A 19,327-nucleotide genomic window follows, 5' to 3' on the forward strand; every position below is an offset into this window, starting at 1 on the left:
TCTTACGAAAAATTAAAAAGACTATGTAATGGAAAAGAATATTTAAAAAGAAAGCATATGTGTGTGTGTGTGTGTGTGTGTATACCACTTTGTTGTACAGCAGAAATTAACACAACATTGTAAATCAACATTGTAATTATATTGTTAAAAATGCCTATGATCACTTCTACTCCATATTCTCAAATCTAGTGGGTCAACTCTATAGCTGAAAGAGATACCTATCATTTACCCAATAGTGTTTTACTGCGTATCTACTAAATACTTAAATACACTGAAGTTCACATGGGTAGAAATGCGTATTTTGCATTCCCTGTTGCTGGCAAGCAGGGGCTTCATGGACTGATTTTTTATTTTTGCCACTCAATATGAGAATATAACTCAGTTCCTTTACAAATGGGAATTGGTATTATGATGTAGGGAATTTGTTTTGATAAAAAAACCTAACTGGATGGGAGTTTCTTTAACCTCCAAGGAGAGGATGAGGAGCCACTCGGTACAACATCTGATTGTCCTGTCCATCTGACAGAAGGGAACCTTCTGCAGGGCTATGTTACTTTCATTTTCCCCAAGTGACTACGTGAGCAATGTGTGAGGAGGCAGGAATCTCACTGTAGCGTTATCTGAGGCCTGCGGCATATGGAAATCACATCCAGTTTGGTCTTAGATGGTGTGGTTTATGTCTGCTTTCAACCATAGCACATCTGCACACAGCAGTCAGGTAACTGTGAGCAAATGGCCGGCAGTAACCACATCACCCTCCCACTTCCCACAGTGGATTTTGTAAATGTGTAGAACTGGATTACTCACCCAATACAGATATTCCTTCTTTTAAAACTCTGAGAGGAGTCACATTTCTGCTTCCACCACACCCTCTCAATGATGAGACGCTCACCCCTTACAAGGCAGTCCAATCTAATTTTGAACAGCTCTCATTCTTGGGCCAGATATAGGAAGGTCTCCTGGCAAAAACCAAAGCCAGTGCCCAAATAGCCCATGTTTTCTAAACCCTGAGGGGTTTAGGACTTTTCCAGGTCCCTCCTATACCCCCAGGGCAAGGAGGTGTGAGGGTCTCCTGTTCTGTGGCGATACAGCAATCCATAGGCTCAAAAAAAAAAAAAAAAAAAAAAAAAACCATCAAAACTAGAACAGAAGGGTTTCCACTTACACTGCTATTTGAGGCTTCAGAGTAGAAGAGTGGGTACTCAGCCAGGTCCCCTGAGCAGTTCCTTTATTTTTGCTGTCTTCTTTGGGATGAATGAACCCTCCCTCATGCTCTAAGTGCTGAAGGCCTCACTCTGGAGGATGGCATCCTCAGCTGTGGCCCTGGATTGGACTCAACTCTGTCCCACAAGCTGGTTTCTGTGTGAAGCATCCTACCACCAACCCACATTGTAAGCCATGCTCTGGGCTGTTTGGAAAGTTCTTCAGTAAACATTTAACTGTGACTAATATGCTGATTTACACATTGTAAGCAACCCCTAGCCAAGGAGAAAGGCTGGCAGGAGTCTCTGTGGAACTGCAGAGGATGCCTGTGCCACAGGATGCCCCAAAAGCCATTAACAAGCTAAGGTGACAGACGCATGGTTAAAAGGTGAAAAAAAGAACCTTGGGGAAATCAGCCATTAACATCAGAGAGAGGAGAGATGGCAAGTGTGAAGTGTCAGAGCCACGCAGGGTTCAGTGGTCTAGCCCTCCATCAGCATTCTCTGGAGTAGCCTCTGGGTCCAGATAAGTTGGCTCCAACCTGACTGCACATTGAACATTCGGGGGCATTTTTGCTTGGATATGATGGCTAATGAGATAGAAAATCCCAGACATTCTTCATCTGGTCATAACTTGCCAAATGGGTTCAGAACTTTAAAGATTTTAAAATATTAACTTCAAGAAAGCATTGTTCATGAAACTTAATATCACAAAAAAACCCACAGTCAAATTAGATCCATTTCCTAAAGCAAAGGAAATAAAAGCAAAAAATAAACAAATGAGATCTAATTAAACTTAAAAATTTTGCACAGCAAAGAAACTACTGACAAAATGAAATGACAACCTATGGAATGGGAGAAAATATTTGCAAATGATATGACCAATAAATGATTAATATCCAAAATATATAAACACTGCAAAATATATAAACACTCAATGTCAAAAAACAGCAACAACAACACAATTACCAATGGGCAGAAAAAATGGATACACATTTTTCCAAGGAAGAAATGCAGATGGCTAACAGGCACATGAAAACATGCTCAACATCACTAATCATCAGGGAAATGCAAATTAATACCACAATGAGATAACACCTCACATTTGTCAGAATAGCTATCATCAAAAAGAACATAAATAACAAATGTTGGCGAGGATGTGAAGAAAAGAGAACCTTCAATGTAGTGTCGGTGTGAAGGTAAACTGGTGCAGCCACTGTGGAAAACAGTATGGAGATTCCTTAGAAAGTTAAAAGTACACCTACCATATAATCCAGCAATGCTACTCTTGAGTATATATCCCGAAAAAAAAACCCATTAATGTGAAAAGATATATGCACCCCAGTGTTCAAAGCAACATTATTTACAATAGCCAAGATAAGGAAGCAACCTAAGTGAACATCAACAGATGAGCGGATAAAGATGTGGTATATATATCAGTACTACTCAGCCATAAAAAAAAAAAAAGAGAATTTTGTCATTTGCAGCAACATGGATGGACTTGGAGGCTATTATGCTAAGTGAAATAAATCAGACAGAAAAAGACAAATACTGTATGATATCATTTATATGTGGAATCTAAAAAACACAACAAACTAGTGAATGTAACAAAAAAGTAGACTTGTAGATATAGAGAACAAACTAGTGGTTACCAGTGAGAAGAGGGGAACAGGGAGGGGAAATATAGGAGTAGGGGATTAAAAGATACAAATTATTAGTTATAAAATAAGCTACAAAGATATATTGTGCAACTCAGGGAATATATCGAATATAATAACCATAAATGGAGTATGACCCCTAAGAATTGTGAATCATTATACTGTACATCTATAACTTATATAATATTTTATAGCAATCTATACTTCAATAAGAAATAAAATATTTGCACAAGATGGAAAAAAATGAGCAGAAGATCTAAATAGATTTTTTTTTTAAAAAGATATACAGATGGACAACAGGCACATGAAAAGATGCTCAGCATCATTAATCATCATGGAAATGCAAATCAAAACCACACTGAGATATTACCTCACACCTGTCAGAGTGGCTATCATCAATAAGAACAGAAATAATAAATACTAGAGAGGGTGTGGAGGAAAAAAACCCTCCTATGCTGTTGCTTAGAATGTACATTGATGAAGCCACTATAGAAAACAGTACAGATGTTCCTTAAAAAACTAAAAATTATCCAGTAATCCCACTCTTGGGCACATATCCAAAAAAAAAAAAAAATGAAAACTCTAATTCAAAAAGATATATGCACCCCAATGTTCACTGTAGCACTTTTTATAATAGCCAAAACATGGAAACAAGCCAAATGCCCATCAACAGATGAATGGCTTAAGATGTACACACACACACACATACACACACAAAATGGAACAGTACTTGGCCATAAAAAGTGCATGTTGTCATTTGCAGCAACATAGATGAACCTAGAGAATATTATGCTTAGTGAAGTAAGACAGACTTAGTGAAGTAAGAGTATATCACTTATATGTGCAATCTAAAAAATATATATATACAGATAAATCCATATACAAAACAGAAAGAGACTCACAGACACAGAAGACAAACTTATGGTTACCAAATGGGAGAAGGAAGGAGGAACAAATCAGGAGTATAGGATTAACATACACCAACTACTATACGTAAAACAGATAATCAACGCACATTTACTGCATATCACAGGGAATTACATTCAATATTTTTTAATAACCTATAATGGAATATAATCTAAAAACACACATAACTCAATCATTTTGCTGGACACCTAACTTTAACACAATATTGTAAATCAACTGTATTTCAATTTTAAAAAAAGAAAGCATGTTAAACTCAAAAGTTGGTGTCCACCAGGCTAGATGGAAAAGCAGGTTAGATCATTCAGCATCTGCCTGAAGTGGTTCCCCTCTTTATGCTCTAATGTTTAGCATCATTGGCTCTTGGGAAAGTCTTCCTTATGTCATACCCCAATTACTCCAAAGGCAGGTTTAGCCCGATTCATTTCATTTGAGAAGTAACGGAAGGGAGGGTGGCAATGTATGGGTAGACTTCAATTCCTAGAATTTACAGCTCTGCAATCTGGAACAAAATAATTAACCTCGATAGGTCTTGGTTTCCTCTGTAAGATATGGTTTATGTGAAATTAAGTGAGATAAAGTCCAAGGGAGGTGCTCATGCAGTGTCTAACACAGAGAAGTCACTCAAAAGCAGCAGTTAATATGGCATCTCTGTTTGGGTCTTCAACATGAATTTGTATTAAATGAGATATGAGGTGCAATGGATGGTAGGGAATGGAGGGGGTTTGGGGGGGGTAAAAGGCTGAGACAAGCTAAGGGGACTCCGACACCCTGCTCTCAGTGCTTGGTAGATGGGCCTCCATTTGCCCCCTCACTTTCCTACAACTCACAGAGATCCCGAACTGTGGGTTCCACATCCTCATCTTCTGTGCTTGCTCTCCCACTGCCCTGGGTGTTGTTGCCCAAAGTCAGTCAGAAGAGGAGGCAGCCATGAGCCTCTGACTGGCCCCTGTGTTTTTTACTTCCACTTTCTTCAGGCTAATTCTGAGCTAGGAAAAGACTCTTGGGGTCAATATCAGAATATTGTCTGTGGAAGTAGCACACAGAATTTGGGTCTGGGACAACCATCACTTACGAACTATAATAGAATTTATACATTTCATCCCCAGAAGGGACAAACAATCTCTCCCCTGCCTTTTCTTTGGCCACCTATATACACTCTGGCTTGTAGGATATGGCTGCACATTATTTTCTCTGAAACTTCCCACAGCACTTAAATGAATTAGATGATTTCATAATCCTACAGTGTTTTCATTAAAAAATGGATTTAAGAAAAAAAAAAAACAAAAAAAACAAAGAAGTTCTGGGAACTCTCAACCTGGTGTTGCTTTAATGGTATTCAAGAAGCTGAATTTGAAAGTGACCTTCCTGAGAAATACCACTGAGTGAATGCAAAAGCCTAAAAATAAAAGAACCATGGGAAACTCAGTTCTTGTGATGTGTGATCAATAAAAGAACAAAAGTGGCAAGCCACAAGTCCCGGAGCATCTAACACAAAAATGCAGTGTTCACTATAAAGAGAAGAGTCTTCAATGCTGAACGTTCCTTCCACAAATAACACAGTTTCATAAATTATGATTTTATTTTTACAGCCGTATCTTTCCTTCTGAAGCCACTGGGGCTCTGACAATGCAGTTTATTTTTGCACAGGACATTATATCATGTCCTGTCATGATATCGTGTATCTTCAAGGACATGATGTCACACTTCAGAATCAATTTTTCTTAATGGGCATTTCAACAGCCCTTCTGTGGGGGGATATCTTCTGAAGGTCAGTGTGCGGTGGAGGGATTAGAAGGAAACCCTACTTCATGGGGGTGAGAAGTCTGCTATTCTTTGGGCTCAATAACCCAGAGAACTTTTGTTAAAATGTCTCGTTCCTTCTCAGATTCCCAGTTCATCTGTCTGTGAAATGGTATGAAAAAATATATTGTGGAGGAAAAAAAAAAAAAAACTTCTGAAATTCTCTAGTTCAGGGATCAGCAAACATTTTCTATAAAGGTCCAGAGAGTAAATATTTTCATTTTTCAGGCTCAAGTTTGCCTGAAAGTACCCATAGGGTGATACATAAATAAAGAGATGAGGCTATGTACCAATAAAACTTTATTTGTAGACACTGAAATTTGAATTTTGTGTAATTTTCATGTGTCATGAAACATTACTCTTTATTTTTTTCAACCATCCAAGAATGTAAATTTTCAGCCACACAAATATTAGCCCTGGCCCAGATTTGTCCTGTGGTCTATACTTTGCTGATGCCAGCTCTAAGAAAAGAAAAACTTACATATCCAAACTCCAATAACTGCTGTTTTTTCAGCATAATTCTTGTACAGTATGACTCATTCAGACTGTGGCTTCTCTTTCATGATGTCACTAATAACCTGAAGAGCAATCACAGAATTGGGGTAGGGTTTTCTCTCTCTCTAGAGGCAGAGACACCGTCCCCAAGGAAAGTAGAGGCTGGGGGCACATGTATGCACGTGCCTTGGTAGGCATCTGAGCTCTAGGTATGTCTAAACCATGTGTCTACATGGTAGGCAGTAAGATTCAACTAAGGGAGAGGGTGCTTTTTAAAGTTAATCAGAAGCAGCTGAGTAATATGCTCCTGGTTTAATAATCACAAAGTTGGACTTACAGCTCTTATCAAGCCATTTCGGCGGGATCTGCATCATTTCAACAATTTCAACAAACTGTCCCAGAGAGGAGAAAGATTAGACTGTGTATGTTTACTCTCTGTGGAGTTATGGCTGTGTCCTCTTCAAGAGAATGAGATATGGGAAGAGAAGTTTACTTAGTCCAGTCTCTGATAGGTTCTCATGACAGGAAAAGTTGGCTGTCTGTGCTCAGGTGAATGACAGTGAAATTCTTCGGGTACCCTTCCCTCTGGAGATGCAAATCCTTCAAGGGGTCGTGGGTAAGGAGGGGCTCTGTGCTCTCAGATCCAAGTTTACTTGGGTCTGTGGAGGTCTACAACGTGGGGAGTGGGGATAGGGCCAGCAAGGTGAGCATCTCACAGTGTTGGAGCCGAAAGAGATTCTATCAATCATTCTTCACCTTGAAGGGGAGACAGAAACCGAGAGAGAGGGGCGTGATTGTCTAAAGCCTCCAAAGCTTCGGGAACCAGGAACAGACCAAAAGGCCAAAAAGAGATGGACCAGTCCAGGGCCCCTTCTGTCACTCTTCACTGCACCAGGAGTTTGGGGACTGGCTTGATCTCACTCGGCCACCCATGGAGGTGATCCCTGACCCCTCTACTTCCCCATCAGGAGCCAGGCTTTTCTAGGCTCTCCCCAGGCACCCTCATGGAGGTATCAATGTTGAGCCTGTTCACTGACCCAGGGCTCGAGTTTCACTCACTTCCCAGACTGCCCCAAGTTGTAATGCCCCAGCTAGCCAGGATATGGCCACCTCGCTACAAGTCAAAGGATGCGGCGGGGTTTCTTCTAGATCCACACCGGCTTTCCACAGAGGGATGTTTTAGCAAAAACCTTAGGCTGAACACTCCAGTGGAGACCCAATCTTGCGAACAGGAAACCGGGGAAATATGCAGACATTTTCTGAGGCCTCAAGTGGCACAGTATGACTGCTCTAGAGGCTGGGTGGACGAAAGCCTGGGCTCCCCCTGCCGCATCCCCTTGTGAGGGAGTTGGGCCTGCGCCTGTGCCCACAACTCCCCCCACCTCCAAGGTGCTGCCAGGGATGAATGACACATGACTAGGCTTGGGGTCAAGCCCCCTAGCATCAACTGGGTCCTCACTTCCCCTCTTAAGCCTCAGGCTCCTCATGTGTAAAGGGCCCAGGGCTGAATGAGATGATTTTGAGACCTTTGCTGTACTGGCATTCTCTTTTAAATGTTGGCCACTGTTGACTTAATTCTGTTCATAGACAACTATGCTAATTATGTCACAATTTACGGTGGAATAGTAAGATAATACCAACCTGACAAAAGGAAGAATCGACATTCTAGACACAAATGTCAAAGCATTGACTTCAAAACTCTTCATAAACTTTGATTTTTTTTTTTTTTTTTTTTTTTTTTTTACAGTTGCTCTTTACTCCAGACCAGGGATTTACATACATTGTCTTACTGACTCTTACAAGAACCATGTAAGAAAATGAGAGCTGAGAGAGACAAATTTGCCCCAAGTTGTAATGCCAATAAATGGTAGAGCCAGTGTTTGAACTTGGGTCTATCTGGCTCCAAATTCTCCATTATGCTTTAAGACAAAGATAAGATAAACTAATCTTTCATTTATTTAAACCTCCCCCCCCAAATATGCCCCCCCCAAAAAAAAGAAAAAGAACTTCTGCTGTTCTTTCTTTTACTGATTATGTCTTTCCTTTAACCTCAGGGGCCCAAGACTAATTTAATAGCAAAGATTTTCTTTGCAACCCGACAGGGATCATTGTACTGGAGGGACATGCTATGCTCACCAGGGATCTCAATACCTACAAGGTCACCCAAAAGGCACAAGAAATGGCAGAAGGTGGGCTTGTCCGGGATTGCAGTTCAAAAGGTTTCCCTATAATCTGGGCTCTGCTTTGTGCTTCTCTCTGTGCCTTGGCCTGAGCTGGCCATAGGTGGCCAAGGTCTATTGCTTCTTGGGTTCACAGGCCATCCCCAAGTGCTATTAAGGAAATACGTTATCATCAAGAACCTATTGCCAGGAAAGACCAGATGAATGTTGTCACTGTTGATGCATGACTGTGTCCCTGTGGGGGAGGCACAGAGGAAGGAGAGGGAGAGATGGTCCCAGCCCAGGAGTTCATGTGTGTACATGCGCTGACACCAAATGCCTGGTGCCTCCAATCTGTTTCCCCCTGTCACAGGGAGTTGGTGAAGAGCTACAGCTGCAGTGGGGTCAATGTCAGTGAGGCCTTGAAGAGCAGCTCATGGCTAGAACTGGAGCACTGTGTGGACCAGCAAGATGGGAGTGGATGGGAGAATGTGGCTGTGGGGGTCCTCGGGGAATGGTTCTGTCCCAAGATTTCAGTTTATCACGGGTGGAAAAGGAGTTCCCCTCCAATGGCCCAGCCAAGAATGTTGATGTCACAGGCAAAGGGAACAGAGTTTGATTGTGTGTCACATGGAACTGGGAATAGGCTGCTGTGCTCAGAGGGACACCCTTATCAATTAGGTAATGTCTGCTAATGATTGAGAAACTGTGTTAGGCAGCACTCCAGCTGTTGATATGTTAGCAGACATCTGTAAAAAGCACTCATACCTTGTGGGAAAAGCTTTTCTTAGACTGGCTCCCACTGGTCTGAGCCCAGCAGCATCACAGGGCCTCTGAAACAGAGCAGCATGGCAGAAACAAGGCCTGGGCATAGGAGTCAGCCTGGCTGGGATTTTGGTTCTATCTCCAGGAGGTAAAAGTATGTTTGTGCAGAAATGATGCCTATAACCAAATCTTCTTCCCCTGGTCCCCCAGCCTCCCTTACTTTTCTCCTTCCTTCCTCCCATTTTCCCTCCCACCTGCCCTCTCTCCTTCCTTCCTTCCTCCCTTTCTTCTCCTTTTTCCCTCTCTCTCCTTTCCTCCCTCACCCCTCTCTTCCTCTTTCTCCTCCATACTTTCCCACACCTCACTCGTTGCCTTCCTTGAAACACTAACATTTAATAATGTCCACAATGTATAAAGTGCTGGGTGCACAAAGGAGTAATGAATTGTCCTCAGGGGAATAATAGCTAAAGGCACAAAATGAATTTGAAAACTAATCCATGTTAATTAAAAGATGTGTAAAAGAATACACTGGTAGACATATATAACCTCTGCCATAGCCACTGACTCTGTTTTTTTTAAAAAAAGTCTAATTGGTTTCATTCAGTGTTCTCTTTCTTTTCTCTCTTTTTTGAAAAATAAAGCAATATATTATAGGATAAAAAATACAAAAGATCAACAAATTAATCCCCAATCACATTAATTAAAAATGGAAATGTATGAATAATATGCATACGTAATATGTACATATCCATGCATGTATGTATGTACAAATTTTAACACAAGAATGGGATATTATTGGAGTTCCCATTGTGGCTCAGTGGTTAGTGAACCTGACTAGCATCCATGAGGACGCAGGTTCAATCCCTGGCCTCACTCAGTAGGTTAAGGATCCGGTGTTGCCTGTGAGCTGTGGTGTAGGTCGCAGACATGGCTCGGATCTGGCATGGCTGTGGCTGTGGCATAGGCCAGCAGCTACAGCTCCAATTGGACCCCTAGCCCAGGAACCTCCATATGCCACAAGTGCAGCCCCAAAAGACAAAAAGACCAGGAAAAAAAAAAAAAAAGAATAGGATATTATTGTTTATACTGCAATGTGCTCTTTATGCTGAATATATTGCTAGTGTCTTTCGGAATTAATAAATACCGGGATGCCACATTACTTTTCATTGGTTATATAGTAGTTCATCAAACAGAGGGTCCACAATTAATTTTACCATTCCTGTTGCTAAGAATTAACACTGTTCTCAATTTGGGAAAATGATCTTTTTTTTTGGCTGTGTCCATGGTATGCAGAAGTTCCCAGGTCAAGGACTGAACCCGAATCACAGCAGTGACAATGCTGAATCCTTAACTTCTAGGCCACCAGGGAATTTTGGGAATATGATTTTTAAAAAACACAGCAATAATCAGTAGCCCGAAATTACCACAACTTTGTAAGTCATCTATATTCCAATAAAATTTAAATATAAATAATAAAATAAAAAACACAGCAATAATCACTGTAACTAAATGGTTACATATTGGTCAGATTATTTTCTTAGGATAACTTCCTAGAAATAGAATTCCAGCAGAAGTGTGTTTTGAAGACATTTTGATACACATCCCAACTATATCCCCAAAATTTTATATCAAAAGATATTACTTTTTATGTTTTCTTGAAATTCAATAGTCAAAATATATATCTCACTTTTAAGTGGACATATCGGTTACAGCTTAAAAAACAAATATTTCAAATTTATGCAGTTGAGTTTTGAGACTGCTGTTTTATTAAATTTGCTTCTATTTATTGTTATATTCATATATTTTATGTATTAGAGTCACTAGTATTTTGTCACATTTATTAGCAATATTTTCCCTATTTATCACTTGTCTTTTAGGATTATTTTCTGCATAGGAGTTTTGGTTTTTTTAATTTGATGCAATTGAGCAATTACTTCCTTCACAGTTGCTACTTTTGATGTCATATTTATAAAATGCCTCTCTACTGTAAATAAATACTGATATTTATATACTCTTTATTTTTTCACTTTAATCCATCTGGAATTGATTTTGGGTTCAGTATGACTCAGAATTTAACTTTGTTCTTCCCAAGTCATTAACTAGCTTTATGGTATTTTGATCAAGTCTATGCTTAAAATTTTAAATTTGTAATTATGTTTTATGATTTTAATATTGTATATTTGTCATTTTTCTTAAATTATACTTATTAGATATCTGTCTATGCTTGTTTTCAAAGAAGCAGCTCATTTCTCAATTTTATTATTTTTACTATTTCTGCTCCTGTCTTTGTAAAATGTATCCTCTCATATTTTAAAATGTTTTCTTTTAAAGTTTCATGACTTGAATTCATTATTATTTCATCTTCATTTTTTCTCTTTAATGACTAAAAAATTGGGGCTATGAATATTCTTCTCATTATAGTTTTGGCCATATTCTGTACATTTTGTTTGGCATATTCTTAGAGACACTGCTTTCTAAATAATTGTGACACCGTTTTATTTGCTGACAAAAGAGTTTCAAGGGGAAAAGTTTACTGTTTATAAGTATATGAGGTTTAGTATAAATAAATGTTTTAAATTTATGGTTTACTGCATTGTGACCAAGAATATGGCCTGTAGATTTTTTCTGGTTAACTTCTGAAAATTTTTGAGATTTTCTTTGAGAAAGTCTGGACTCTGATGTTTTATTTTAAAAAGTAGGGCGGGGGGAGGTCAAGTTTGGGATTCTAACTTAACTTGTGTCTGTCTCAAGTATTCAAGGGAGACTTTCCGTAATCTCCTGCTTTAGAGAACCCTCCCTCTCCCACTCTAACAGAAATCTCTCAGCCACACTGTCCCGAGTCTTTATCTCAGTGCCTTTGTCTTTCTTGCCTTATATAATGTGCCACATGTTCCTGACACATCAGGTCTTTCCATGCCCTGCCCCATGTGGAAGATAGTTCTCCGACTCTGCTTTTCTCCCTCAGATCTGTCTTTGAAGCTGTGATCCATCTCCAGAAAGAGGTGGAGGAAAGAGAAGCTAAGTGAACAGAAGAGGAGGGGAAAGATTCTGTAAACTCCTCCATGGGTCACTTTGATAAAAACAAAAAAAAAATCTGATTTCTACTTTCTGTAGGAAATCATATGCCATATTTTTGATTAAAGCTGTACCTTAAAGTATTTATGTGTTTGTCTCTAAAGTTAAATGGATTTTTCTATTCTGTGTGAAGTATCGATCCATTATTAGACAAGCTTAGCCTACAGACCTTTATTATAATTTACTTATTTCATTTTAAATCTGTACTACTCTTTTTTGATTTCTGGTTCTCATACTTCCCTGATTTTTACTTCATTTTCAGTTTTTAAAAATGAAGAATATATATTCTATTTGCACTTATCATCCTTAGTATGCATTCCATTTAAAATTCTAATAGCTATTACTATGAAGCCGTTCAAAAGCATTACTCATTTTCAAAAAGGCGAGGGCAGTTTAAGCTCACTGTTGTCAACAGATAACCCATGTGGATTGCCCTTGGCTCTATGCTTTATCCACTGGTGATGGTTGGTTCCTGTTTTTCATTCCATGGTTGAAAGGTGGATTGATGTTCACAGCTCTCAATCTAGTTTCCTAGTTTTTCTCAGGCTTTTACTAATGCACCATTGCCCCGCTCAGGAGGTCTTCTTTTCTTTATGGCTCTATAACACTTGAAACCACGGGAATGTGAAAAAGTCACAACTCCAAGAATGTATTGCTTCTATGATTCTTGCCACTATCACCCCAGCTATCCCTACCTCTGAAAATTACACCCCCAGAATGTCATAGGCCATTACCAGTCCTCAGGTTTTGCTCTCTGATGGCCTGTGTTCTAAAAGCTGATGGAGGAAAGAACATTAGTTGCCAACACAATTTTGGCTGCTTCACAGGTCAACAAACCCAGGGAAGAGAAAGGTGATGGGTTTGCATATCTGGGGAGCTCAGAAGCTGGATGGCCCTTCATTGTTGTCCAGAGGAGGCAATGGGTCAGCTGGCATTGATGTGGACGACCCCGGGGACAGGGCGTGTCCTTGGGTAAGGCAGCTCTCCTCCATAAGGGAAATCCCTGAAAGGGTTGTGCTGAGGCTGTGTCCCAGCAGAACTCCCAACAGCTGGAGAATGATTTCTCCTTCTTGGAGGGGGATCCGGACAGCACTTCACAGCATCTACCTCATAATATCATTCATGTGAGTTGTTCATGTTTCCTCTCTATCTATGAGACTGTGAGCTTCACGAGAGCAGAAACTGTCTTGTTCAGGGTGTATCTCCAGTTCTTAGTACACACTAGTTCGACAGGCGATAAGTCATTGAATGGCTATCTTTAGGTGTGAGGAGGTGAAGGGCCGGGGAGGAGGGTGGAAAAGACCTATAGAGAGGAAAGGACTCCCCCATCTCACAGAAGATGTCATGAGAGACAAGAAAACTATTCAAAGATCTTCAAATCCACACGAAAATGGACAGGTGAGAGACTGTAGAGTAATTCCCCACATCCCATTTGAGAAATACAGCTGGAAATTGTGGGAAGAATATTTATGACCTTCAGGTCCAAAGAGGAACATAAAATAGTTGTCTGGTGCAGTGATTTCCACCCTCCTGGGGCTTACAGCATGCTCTCCTGATTTCCTGATGTATCCTGCATCCAATACACGTTACTACATGACATGCTTGTGTGCATATTACAGTGAATTAAAATGAATTTGTGATAGATGATAGACAGATACATAGAGCTCAGTATATCTCAACATTTTATGCTTTGAGAGACTTGGAAGTGCTTTAGAGTACACAGAATAATCAGACTGTGGGAGACTCTCCTAGAATTTTAATCAGTCAAGCCCATGAAGGGCCCCTGTTTGGCTCCAGTTCCTTTTAGCCCATAAACAGAGTTGCTCCCTCTGCCTGTGAGAGGCTCTGTTATGTTCAGTTGATGTTGGGATCTGGCTCCAGACATATTTGCGTCTTGCTTTCTATGCTCCCTGGCCTAGCCCTTTTCCCTGAAGACTAACTCAATGAGCAAAGCAAAAAAAAAAAAAAAAAAAAAAAAAAAAAAAAAAAAAAAAAAAGGCCATAAAACCATAAAGACTGCAAAAACCCAGGGAAATTTCATCTCAGAGGGCACCCTGGGTAGACTGCACCTGTCTCATCAGCTGGGAGACCTAAGTTCTGAAGTGCAAATTCCCTAGTGAGCCTCCTGAAGTGGGAGAATTGCCCTGTGTCTTGCCTATAAAGGGAAATGCACATAACAGCATTTCTTTTTTAAAAAAATTTTATTAAAGTGTAGTTGATCTACAATGTTCTGTCAATTTCTGCTGTACAGTATAGTGACCCAGTCATACCTATATATACATTCTTTTTCTCATATTATCTTCCATCATGTCCTATCACAAGTGATTGCATATAGTTTCCTGTGCTATACAGCAGGACCTCATTGCTTATCCATTCTAAATGTAATAGCCTGCATCTACTAAACTCAAACTCCCAGTCCATCCCACTCCCTCCCCCTCCTCCTTGGCAACCACAAGTCTATTCTCCACATCTGTGAGTCTGTTTCTGTTCTACAGATAGGTTCATTTGCGCCATATTTTAGAGTCCACATATAAGTGATCTCATACGATATTTGTCTTTCTCTGACTTATTTCACCTAGTATGAGGATCTCTAGTTGCATCCATGTTGCTGCGAATGGCATTATTTCATTCTTTTTATGGCTGAGTAGTATTCCATTGTGTATATGTACCACATCTTCTTAATCTGTTCTTCTGACAATGGACATTTAGGTTGTTTCCATGTCTTGGCTATTGTGACTAGTGCTACAGTAAACATAGGGATGCATGTATCTTTTCGAATTGTAGTTTTGTCTAGATATATGCCCAGGAGAGGGATTGCTTGATCATATGGTAGTTCTATGTTTAGTTTTCTGAGGAACTTCCATACTGATTTCCATAGTGGTTGTACCAGTTTACATTTTCACCAGCAGAGTAGAAGAGTTCCCTTTTCTTCATACCCTCTCTAGCATTTGGTATTTGTAGACTTATTAATGATGGCCATTCTAACTGGTATGAGATGGTACCTTGTAGTTTTGATTTGAATTTCTCTAATAATTAGTGATGCTGAGCATTTTTTTCATGTGCCTGCTGGCCATCCATATGTCTTCTTTGGGTTTTTTTTTTGTTTTTTTTTGTTTGTTTGTTTGTTTGTTTTGCTGTTGAATTGAATGAGTTGTTTGTATATTCTGGAGATTAGTCCCTTGTTGGCTGCATTTGAAACTATTTTTTCCCACTCTGTAGGTTGTCTTTTCACTTTTTCGTTTTTGTTTTTTATGGTTTCCTTTGCTGTGCAAAAGCTTTTAAGTCTGATTAGGTCCCATTGGTTTACTTTTGTTTTTATTTCTCTTACCTTGGAAGACTGGCCTAAGAAAACATTTGTACAGTTGATGTCAGAGAATGTTTTCCCTGTGTTCTCTTCTAGGAGTTTCGTGGTGTCTTGTCTTATGTTTAAGTCTTTAGGACATTTTGAGTTTATTTTTGTGCATGGTGTGAGATGTGTTCTAGTTTTTTTTTTTTTTTTTTTTTTTGCCTTTTTGCTATTTCTTGGGCCGCTCCTGCAGCATATGGAGGTTCCCAGGCTAGGGGTCTAATCGGAGCTGCAGCCACCGGCCTACGCCAGAGCCACAGCAACGCAGGATCCGAGCCGCGTCTGCAACCTCCACCACAGCCCATGGCAACGCCGGATCGTTAACCCACTGAGCAAGGGCAGGGACCGAACCTGCAACCTCATGGTTCCTAGTTGGATTTGTTAACCACTGCGCCACGACAGGAACTCCCCAGCACCATTTTCTGAAGAGACTGTCTTCTTCTCATTTTATATTTTTGGTTCCTTGCCAAAGATTAATTGACCATAGGTGTCTGGGTTTATTTCTGGGTTCTCTATTCTGTTCCATTGATCTGTATGTCTGTCTTTGTACCTCACTGTCCTCGCTGTCTTGATTACTGTAGTTTTGTAATAATGTCTGAGGTCTGGGAGAGTTCTGCCTCCTGCTCGGTTTTTTCCCCTCAGGATTGCTTTGGCAATTTTGGATTATAATGGCATTTCTTAACTAGAAATGTCCTCATCACAAACTCTTTCTCAAACACTATAGTTCTTGGTTTCATGTTAAAGTGTAAAGCCCACAGATGTCCATCCCAAAGAGACTGTTTCTTGCTTATACTGCCTGCCCTTCTAAAAGGAGAGAAACCATTGTATATTAACTCCCTAATTTGGTTTAATATTTAATTTTCACTCAGCCCTAAGGGTTGATATGTTTATCTCCATTTTACACCTGAGGAAGCTAAAGTAAAGAAAGGGTATGTGACATACCCAAGGCTATAGGCCAATACGTGGCTGGAGCTGGAATCTATTAATTTTTGTTCACTTACTCAGGAACTCTTATTGGGCACCCATTTGGTACTGGGCAGGGTGCTTTGACATTCCTACAGTCTCTCCCGGAGAACAGGTCATCAGCAATTACATCACCGTCCACCTCCACCCATATTGGCAGTTGGGACCCCGAGCCAAGACTTTTCACAATGGCCCACAGCAACCCCTGAAACGCCTGGAGAGAATGGAGAAGAGTGAGGGAGGGGAAAGGATGGCATTCTTAGAGGTCTCGGCCTCTGTGGACTGTCCTTCCGCAGATCCAGTAGAGACCTGACACTGGTATATCTCAATTTATACCATGGCATCCTGGCATCTAGGCCAGGCATCAGCTGAATGGTGGCTAAACCAAGTAAAGTCTCCTACCATCCATGGAACTTTGATTGAACATCCTACCCCAGGCTGTTTCTGGAGTAATGCAAATGCGTATTGGTGTGTACTATTGATAAATCTGTGTGTGCACATGTATATATACTTGTGTGTTCTTGATGCTTTGCGTATGCCTACTGTGCCTTAGGAATTTCCTAGTATGGAAACTGAGCATATCAATGGCCAAATTTGGAAAGCGATTTACCTTTTGCTTTCTCCTAAGCCATAAAATCTTCTTAGGACTTTATTACCCCAACTCTTCAAGCCATTTGGAAATAAGAATCATAATCATAGCCAATACACATTGACTACTTAGTCTGAAGTACTGCTTTAGGCAACTTGACCAGAGTACTAACCCTTAATTCTAAGGACAACTCAATGAGACTTTAACTTCCATTACTTCCTCTTTAGGGGTGAGGAGACTGAGGCCACCAGAACCCATGCTCAGGGTCTCTCTGTGTGGAAGCTGTGGAGAGGGGTTGGAATTCAGGCCATCTGGCCTCAGATGCTGCTCTCCTAGCACAGCAGCGACCTGCCTTCCCCATCCTGCTTGCTAGGCAGGGCTACCAAACTGTCTTCCTTTATTAGGTACAACTTAAAGATGCAAGTTCAATGGTTGGACTTCACAAGTATTTCCCAGGTTTCTTCTTCACTCGGTCAAGTTAGAGGGTCAGAGTAACTGTAGAAGTCTATTCCTGACGATAACTCCAATTAGAATCTCTAGGGTTTCCTCTGGCTGCTTTTCTGCCATCACCTAGAAAGCAGGTGATGTTGGCTGCAGTAGCAGAGACAAAGCATCTGTAGTCCCTGAAGCGAGGGAACCGTAGAGGCAAGATTAGAACTGAGTAAGAATGACCAATGAGAAGGCTCGAGGAACCAAAGGCAGGGGAGACCTTGTCATCTGCTAGGGCAAACAAAATCAGGGTCAGGGTGAGAGAGTTCACGGACAGAAGGTCTGTACAGAAGACACCAGGGCTTCTGAAGCCACCTCTTCTCATTGCCTCATCCTCCTTGCCCCTGTAGCAGACAGTTGCTTCTATAAGTTCCTTTACTCAGTTCACAAGATAAATCAAGTCCCAAGGGAGTAAAAAAGTAAACGGAATGAAAATTCCTATACTTTCATTTTAAGAAAATCATATTGAAACCTAAAAGATTTCTTGATTTTGTTTTCTAATGAACAGGACCACTTTTCCCATCAGATCTGCTCAATTCCCTTCACACAAGTAAACTGTGAATTGGGAGTGGGGGGGAAAGGCACCCTCTAACCACAGCTAACTGCACAAAGAAACTGTTAGCTCAGAACTTCGGAACTGACCCAGGGACCCCTGAGCTGGGTGGGTGGGGCTTCTTTCTCAGATCCCTGCACCAGGCAGGCACCTTGTACAGGGCACAGCAACCATCCACAGCAGCCCTTCATGGGATGCTCTCTCTCAGGCAAGTGAAAACACATATCCTGTGCATATGGATTTATTCATCTTTCCTGTATCAGTAAAGAGATGGAGCTATAGCACATTAAATATTTACAATTATCAGAGACAAGACAGCACACAGCACTGAATGACGATAAGAATACAGTTTTAAAATATTTACAGTGAACACGCTTTGCTCCTTCTGGTTCTTCTCTTTGGCCTGGCATTTAGGTCTCTGATCTCTTTATTGTATTTTCTTTCCAGATCCTTTGTAGTTTAAACATGTTTGATGGAGCCTAATGACTAAATCCTAAGAGGACTATCATATATTTGAGAGATATTTGAGGAATTTTATTCCCGTGCCTCCAAGCAAAGAAAGACCTTTTTTTGCAGTCTTTTACATATGCCTGAATCAAGTTTGTGGGTGGTTTTGTTTATGGTCTTACCTAGAAGGTAAGGAAGGAAATAACACGCTACTGAACCTCTATCAACCATAAGAATTAGTGTGTTGGTCTCTTGAATATTTGAAGTTATTTTAGACACTAAAGTTAACAATATGCTAAGAATGGACTGGTTTATAATCCTCTTATGAATTCAATTCTAAAACATTATACACCATTACACCCAGAAACACAATTTCATTGTGTTCGATTTTAAGATTTATTCTTTTTAGATCTTGGTACAACCCATGGTCCAAAGCAACAGAATTTCAACCTGAATGGGCTACGTTCTCAACACCAGGGAGAAAAAAAGTGTTAGAAAAACAAAGCCAGGAAAGGTGAGCTGGCTCTTTGCTTAACTGCAAACAATGCAAAAGAAGCTTCAACTGTGAAATCTGTGGTGATTCAGAGAGATGAAAGATCTCTAGCATTTAGGATGGGGTGTCAGAGAATTATCAGGGATCACAGGCATTTTATTTGATGAGTGCCATATTTGACCTTGAAGCGGTGAGGCTGGCACTCCTTTGTGTCCTGGGGACCTCCTGACGTCCTTGCTCTCTGGTGATATCTGTCCCCAGGCCTCTAAAGGCCTCAACTGTGAGTATGAGGCTGTGCACATTTCTGGTGTGTATTTATATCGAGGTGGCTGTGTTGCCAAGGAGCTCTGAGAGAAAACAGAGCGG

At 40.5% G+C, this 19,327-nt stretch overlaps 1 long non-coding RNA gene across 1 annotated transcript in view; it reads right to left on the reverse strand.

Annotated features, from left to right (window-relative positions):
• Positions 1 to 19,327, reverse strand: part of LOC146395024 (uncharacterized) — a 295,705-nt gene that overhangs the window by 101,920 nt on the left and 174,458 nt on the right. The gene's annotated exons all lie outside the window — the stretch shown is intronic.

The sequence above is a fragment of the Sus scrofa genome, chromosome 18 (assembly GCF_054392235.1).
Source record: "Sus scrofa isolate SSC_HxYL_T2T_F1_AM1 chromosome 18, Sscrofa_HxYL_maternal_Yorkshire_Landrace_v2.0, whole genome shotgun sequence".
NCBI lineage: Eukaryota > Metazoa > Chordata > Mammalia > Artiodactyla > Suidae > Sus > Sus scrofa.